Source organism: Hippocampus guttulatus, chromosome 7, assembly GCF_054856545.1.
Source record: "Hippocampus guttulatus isolate MCC_2025c chromosome 7, RoL_Hgut_1.0, whole genome shotgun sequence".
NCBI classification, from domain to species: domain Eukaryota; kingdom Metazoa; phylum Chordata; class Actinopteri; order Syngnathiformes; family Syngnathidae; genus Hippocampus; species Hippocampus guttulatus.
In genome coordinates, this window is record NC_141267.1 from 5,916,553 (window position 1) to 5,924,752 (window position 8,200).

Here is an 8,200-nt window from a genome sequence, read left to right on the forward strand (position 1 = left end):
TCGGAGAATTGTGGCATAATGGTCCAAGGTGTGTTAGTTACGACTGCAGCTTTGAGCTTCCGTCCACACTCGCCACAAGTAACACAAGCTCTTCATTAGCATTATAGTTTTATTATGTTTATCTTAGCAGTTTTCCCCTGGACCTTAGCAACATCAAAATGACTAATTGCTGGTGTTCGTCTTATGAGCAGGTATGAGAAAATTAACTAATTTCCGACATTTTTCATGGGGGCGTATACGGAGTGATCACGTTGCGCAGATCTGTTTTGCGCTCCTCTCAGCAAACCACGCTGATTTGTTAAGAATGTGTTTGCCCCGTCTATTTTTAGATTTGATGTACAGTGGGATCTCCCATCGCCTCATTTTCAATTTGATGGTTTTCATGCAATATTTTTGTTTAGCGGACACCTGGCGGGACAACTCGCCTTTGACCATCCACAAAGCGTTGAAAGCTACCTTGCTTTCTTATGTCGACGTGTCACACATCATTTGGATAGGTTTGTGGACATTCAGACATTTCATCAAATTTCTTCGATGCAGAAGAAAATGATACAGTGCCAAAATTTGTCGGCTAACCTTGAATAGGGGAAAAGGCAAAGGGGAAGCCTGCCGTCCGTCGGCAGCGATAGTGTCAGAATCTGGGAGCCTAGCAAACAACAGTCAGACGAGAGTAAAACTCTCAAAACATAAAACTGAATCTAAATTGTGATTTCTTATGGTCTGTACATTTCCACGTCACATACTTTAAAGCATCCAGTGGCTCGCAGTTTCTCTCTCGTGTAAACACTGGGTGTCTCCACTAAGTACAGATGAATATCTGGCCATGGATTGGGCATCGGGTCACTTTGAAACATCCTCCCCACACTCTTAGTCTGCTTGTGTACACATTCTCAAATGCTGCACGTTTGCACCAGCAATGTGCACGCATTCCAATGACACCATCTTTTTTGACAAACACGGAAAGGGGTCGATCGCTTCACTACATTCCTCAGACCACCAAGGCACATTCCTCCTCCTCCGTTTTGGCTTGGCATTAGGAATGGCAGCCTCTGCAACAGTAATTCTCTTTCCTGTGACGTCTTGATACAAGGACTCAATACCGAAGAGTTTTTTTCAACACAAAGTAGCCCTCTTTCGCTCCTCTCTGAAAATATCCCCCAGTCCACTTTAGCCAAAATCTACTGACCAACCCTTTTGCATCCCCTAACCAGGCTGTATATGCCTCGTGGGCCGTACTTAGCCCACCTCTGTTTTAGCGGCCAAAAAAAAAGCCCAACAAAAAACCCAAACACCTACAATGCAATTATGGTACACTTTACACACATTGTGTCAACATTGTCCTTATAAAAAGGTGTACATCCATCCATCCATTTTCCGATCCGCTTATCCTCACAGGGGCAGCAGGCGGGGTACACCCTGAACTGGTTGCCAGCCAATCGCAGGGCACACAGCAACGAACAACCATCCGCGCTCACACTCACACCTAGGGACAATTTTGAGTGTTCAATCAGCCTGCCATGCATGCTTTTGGAATGTGGGAGGAAACCGGAGTACCCGGAGAAAACTCACACAGGCCCGGGGAGAACATGCAAACTCCACACAGGGAGGCCGGAGCTGGAATTGAACCCGGCACCTCTGCACGGTGACCACTGGGCCTCCCTTAAACAGGTGTATTATCGGTAATTTAACATATTTATTGCATTGGCATGAAACATCCTGAAAGGTGTTTCTACTATAATGCGATTCCCTGATAAATGTTTGGAATGAGCTCCTCGTGCGATGGATCGTGTGAACCAAACAGTTTTGCTTTTAACTTTGAGAACAGAAAACAATGTCATCTAACGAAAAACACATGCTCAAACACATAAATCCCATGAAAATAGAATTTATGTGTTCAGCGATAAATCCCTAATGTGAAATGAACAACTAAATGGAAGAAATTAGCAAGTGAGGCTTGAGATTCCATTCGGGAGGAGCAACAGGGAAGCTTTTGAAATCTACTTGATGCAAGCAGCAAATCATCTTGTGACTGTCACATTCAACATTTAGTCCCCGATTATGTGTCAAAAGTCAATATTTGTTCCCACAGTGACAAATAAGGTCAACCACGACTGCATTGCAAATCATTTAGGATTAGAAGATGGTACATTGAGTACTTCCTGTGTTCTCCCAAGTGAAACTTTGCACTCATAGGAGATCAAGGAAGCATTCATGAGAAACTTGGGGCCACTTACACTTATCAGGCCGACACTCGCGGTGGCCATTCGCAAGTGTGTTGGAAATCTGTACGACACTCCTGAGGGGCCTGAATGAAAACATTAGTTATGTTTACAGTTGTGCCAGCTTTGTCCTTCACGTGGCCTCTAAAGGGCGATAAAGTGAGAGTTACACGATCCACCTTAGGCAGAAATAGGAAATGTTGGTGCGAACCGCAGCTGTTGCTTGGGTCGACTTGTGCGGCCAGAGGCCTCGGCCTTCCCAGGCACCGCCAAATAAAGAGACTACTGTGTCGTAAAACTGCCAACCCCCCTTCGCTTACGCCCCGGGCCCAATCCCGTCACACACACACTTTTACTTTTCCAAGGTGTGAAACTGCAGAGGTGGGCAGGATCGCAACAGCTTGAGCCACAGATGAGACGACAGTTACTGATGGCAAGAACATTATTTGCGCAAAGTTGCTGGATTGGGGTTCTTGTGTGCAATCAAAATGTGTCAAGTTGCCTGGCAGAGAATGGACGCGGCATACATGACGGATGATTCGCGGCTAAACATCGCAGACGCACGTTGGGCAAACGAATGACGGCATCCGAGACATCTCGCCCGCGCGACTGACAGCGCACATTCGACATCCGCCTCCAGTTTTACCCGAGCGGGTTCATACGCCCGGCGCTTCACGGGAGGTGAAGAGCAATTCCGTGAGCTGTCAACAGCCGAGATGACTCGCAAAACAAAATCCTGGGGAATATGAGAGAAGAAAACATGATCGTAACCCTTCGGGCACCCACTCATATTCCAAACTCTACACTAACTGTCAAGCTGGAATATTTGGCAAGTATAAGGCCAACATAAGAACCGTTTTCAATATGTCACAGAAATTCACTCACATAGTAACAGACAACATGCTGCAAAAGTAGAAATGAAATTTGAATGGGATGCGACAAATTCTGTCCGAATGTGCTTAAATCAACAGCAGGTTGGAGTTGAACATCATATGTGATGGATGTTGCCCACTCTGCATCCATTGCTGCCTGCTCGTCCAAGACAGGGGATCCCTTCCCAAGGTTTCTCAAAGTGTGTTTTCACTGGGCTTTTCCTAGGCCAGATGATGGGTTTAGACCAGAGGAGGCTGTCAATTCTGTCAACTGTGGGCTTGTGACGCACCTTTGACTTTTTTCTGATTCAAGGTTATAGCAGGGATAGACAAATGCTGGAAAGGACCACAATTATTATATATATTTTTTAATCACTGCTAGTAATGACGGGAATTTGAAATCTGATCGGTTCAAGGAACAGTCCCGCTGCTATTGACATGACAAAATATAAGATAAGAAACCTTTATTAGTCTCGCAATGGAGAAATTCCCAATTCACAGCAGCAAAGTTATGAAAGGAAGAAGTAGAACAACAAAATATAGGAGCTGCTGGAAAGGCAGCAACTCTCGCGGCGCCATTTTGAAGTCAAAATAACAAAAATAACACAACACTGTGGAGGTTGAAATATGATTGGACAAAAAAAATACATCCACAAATGCCCACTGGAGGTAGTGCATTTAAGAGAAACACGAGGAAATGAAGAGAATAGACTGTTGGCAAAAGATGGCGACCAGTCCAGGATTTTCGCTGCCATTAGGCCTGAGTCAGCAGAGCTAAACTCCACCACACACTCGAACCAAATGAGGATGTGTGCGATTGAATTCTAAACTTCTATTTGTACACCAGATTTGTAATGGAATAGAGTAATGTTGCCCAGGGGGCGGGGGGGTCACACCTGGAGGTCATTGTGAAGATTGTTGGACTTAACATGGTGAGTTCACCTTATTGTTCTTGAAAGTACAAACTGAAGGAAAGCAACGAGGCCATCTTGTAGTTGCAGCCAAAAAGTTCACTCATTTTGTCTACATTCCTGTAAAGGGGAAGAATCAAGTCAAAAATGTTCTTTGCAATATTTGCCCCCACATGGTATTGTGGTTAATATTGCGTTTGTAGAACCTAAATGAAGCAGCAAAGATGGTTGAAAATGATCCACCCATTTTCACGATCTCAGGGGGTGGCCATTTTGTCACTGTCGACTGAAAATGACATCACAGTGCCCTCGGGCTCATCTTGCAAACGTCCCATGACCAAACACAGAAAACGGGTGAGCCGTGATGGTTGTAACTGAATGTTTGGCTTGACTTCCCCTTTAAGACAATATGCCCAACCATATCCCTCGGTAAGATGCAGCACACAGCAGACCAGCGGTTCCCAAAGTATGGTAGTTCCCTGGAGAAATACACAAAACAATCACTGCCTGTTGGGTGTTGTTCAGTTGTATTTCACTTTTAAGTTTAATACTGAATCTTTAAAGAACTGTTTGTTTTTAAGGTATGGTTTTTGCGATTGTGTGCCCCGCCTCCATGCCCCAAGACAGCTGGGATAGGCTCGAGCACACCCTGCGACCCGTGTGTGTGTGTGTGTTCCAACTGTGAATAATGTTACAGTGGATAATAATACTATTGAAATATTCATTTTCATTCATTCATTTTCCGAACCGCTTTTATCCTCACTCGGGTCACGGGGGGTGCTTGGGGCCCAGCTGTCTTCGGGCAGTAGGCGGGGGACACCCTGAACCGGTTGCTAGCCAATCACAGGGCACACAGAGACGAACAACCATCCACGCCCACGCTCACACCTAGGGACAATTTGGAGTGTTCAATCAGCCTGCCATGCATGTCTTTGGAATGTGGGAGGAAACCGGAGTACCCGGAGAAAACCCACGCAATCCCGGGGAGAACATGCAAACCCCACACAGGGAGGCCGTAGCCGGGATCGAACCCACGACCACTGTGAGGTCGACGCGCTAACCACTGGACCATCGGGCCGCCCACTATTGTAATATGAAGGACATAGATGACTGCCAGATCTATATCCCACTGAGCAAGAAAGACGCCTTCTCATTAAGGCCACTCCTATCCTGTCTGGAAGAAATCAAAACCTGGATGGCACAAAATTTCTTGAGATTCAATGAAAAGAAGACAGAGGTGATATTGTTTGGTCCCAGTGGCCCTTGTACATTCCATCCTGTAGACTTGGGCCCCCTGTCTCCTTATCTTAAGTCAACAGTCTCAAACTTGGGCCTTAAACTGGACAGTGATTTCAAACTCGATCGGCAAATTGGTGCCGTTGTTAAATCCAGCTTCTTTCACCTTAGACAGCTGGCCAAAATAAAACCTCTCCTCTCACATGAACACTTTGAGACAGTAATTTATGCCTTTGTCACATCCCGGCTCGATTACTGCAATGCCCTCAGCCAGTCCTCCATTAAGCGCCTTCAGCTGGTCCAGAATGCCGCCGCTCGCCTCTTGACTGGTACTCGTAAGAGGGAGCACATAACTCCTACTCTGGCATCCCTTCACTGGCTCCCCATTCATTTTAGAGTTATTTTCAAGATCCTCTTATTTGTTTTCAAATCTCTGAATAATCTCGCGCCACCTTACCTCTCTGAGCTCATCCGCCCCTACACACCTGCCCGGCGCCTCAGGTCTGCGGACCAGACTTTATTAGAAGTACCAAGAACTAAACTGAGGCTCAGAGGGGATCGAGCCTTTTCCGTTGCTGGTCCCTCTCTCTGGAATGACCTCCCACTGAACATTCGGCAAGCCTCCTCGCTGCCCATCTTCAAAACCCTCCTCAAAACTCACTTGTATTCTTTGGCATTCGACTCAGCATGACTTAGATTTGTTCTTGGTTTTACTGTTTGGTGCTTTCTACCGCCTTTATTACCGATTTGTCTTACTGTTTATTGTGCATGTTAAATTGCTCCATGTACAGCACTTTGTATGCAGCGATGGCTGTTTGAAAGTGCTCTATAAATACTGTTGACTTGACTTGAATAATAAAAACTCATTCAAGGCAGATTTTGTACAATTATATACCATAATGTGATGGTGTGCCTAATGTTGTGGCCAATGGGTGCATTTTGCACCATTGCTCGAAAACAAAATGCCACTCAACTAAATCAAATCCCTGCCTGAAAAGATTGCACACTACGCAATCCGGAGCACCGATCGAAGTTGGTTGTATATTGCAGCAAAACAGCCCAATATAAAACGCTCTCTTTAATTACAGCCGCGTGTTCAATCAGAAAGCATAAAACTCCCAGTGGACAGGTGGCGTATGTCCATGAAGCCTCCGAGGATTGATGCACCCACGTTCCAGCACTTCCTGAGTTGGCAGCCCACGACACGGCAAAAAGTGATGGGTTTTTATGATATCTTAAGGAGTCTTCTTTGTAAGACAGCCCACTACTGCTTTCATACAAATCTTTCCCTCCGTGGCCCCATCTACAGACTGATCAATTTTTACACTGCTGAGCCGCCTCCTTTTCGCCCATTTTGTCATAGTCAAATTTCATATTTTGAAGGATCTTTTCTTTTACAGGGAAAATGTCAATAAACTTGCACTACTATCCTGCTCTTATTTAGTGTTTCATTCTACCTAAAAGCTTCGAGCACATTTAATTTGTTTCTGTAGTTAGCAGAACTGTTTAAATGTTATCTATTTTTATGTGACGACGAAAATATATTGTGACGTGCTGCATTGATTTAGAACATAACCATGTCTCCATACGAAGAAGAGGCGCCGAATTTATGAATCCTTTGCACAACTCCTTTAATTGAATTTTCCAAATCTCACGGCACACACAAATAATCAATAGCTGCTGCTGTGTGGGACTTGCCTCAGAATTATTAGGGCTGTGCTTTTTTCCATTTTGTAGTCATCAGCAGATACAGGCACAGTGGGTATTTGTAATGCAGGAACAATACCTGAAGGATTTATACCTGCTCAAAGTCTTATTGTTTGCCGAAAGTGACTTTTTCAGAATGCTCGCTGAGACTTCTGTTCACATCAAAGAATGTCTGTAAGCACTGCTACCACTGCATCCCTTCGGATTTGTCGAATGGGGTCTAAATATTTTCATGGATTTACTTGACTGCCACGACAGCGTGCGTTGTAGCCTGAAGTTTAGCCTTTTTCTTTTTCCACAATCAAACTGGAATAGTTTCCAGCAGCAGGACCCTCATGATGCCTGCTCAATCTCGACCCCAAAATACAAAAGAGTAACTTTTACAATGGGGTTGACTATTCCAAGTAGATTGTGCCTCTTATTCATAGATGTCAGTTCATGGGTTGGTACAAAATCAAATTCGTCTCCACCATTTGGTTAACTGTAAATTCGTTACACTCTTCATGTAGAAGAGCCACGAGCCGAAGCAAACTGAATGAGTCTCTTGTTAAAGAAATTTGGCCTTCGGGCCTAATGTTGCTAGGTCTAAATCGAGCGGGACACAACTTGCATTCAGCATAGATGCTAAGAAGTGACATGATATCATTTTGTCTCAAATTGTTTTCCACCACAAAGAGAGAGAACAACAGTTTTTAAATGTATTTTGGATCCTCCAAATAAGGTTGAGTCTACGAAGGAAAGGTTTTTTTTTCTGTTGATCTACTCATCAAGCGCTATTTCACAAAGAAACTGCACCCAGGAAATCTGACGGTCTCCACATGCCTTTGATTCAGCTTTCTTTAGGTAATTCACCTGACAGCCGGCTAATTTTGCATGGTGATAAACCTCTGCTGCTGCTACATTTTTTTAAAGCTCCCACTTTACAGCTTTACACTGGAACAGCTTTTGCACTGATACCATCGGCTGATCGCATCTCAGGATCCGGCAACTTTGAATTATCGTTTGTTTGCTTAAAATGCGTGTTTCAAAAAAACAGAAACCCAGTTCCACTTGGATGCTCTCCGCGTTAACATTGTGACGTCTGTTGTTTTAAGGAGGTTCATGCAAAAGAGATCAATTTCACAGATTCACCATGTGACAAAAATGTGACATTCCTGGGGTGTGGCTTCACAATGCATCATGTATGATTCGGCTCTCTTACTGGAACGAATTAACATAATTTCTAACAACCTTGTCGGAAAACAAGCTTGCCGTC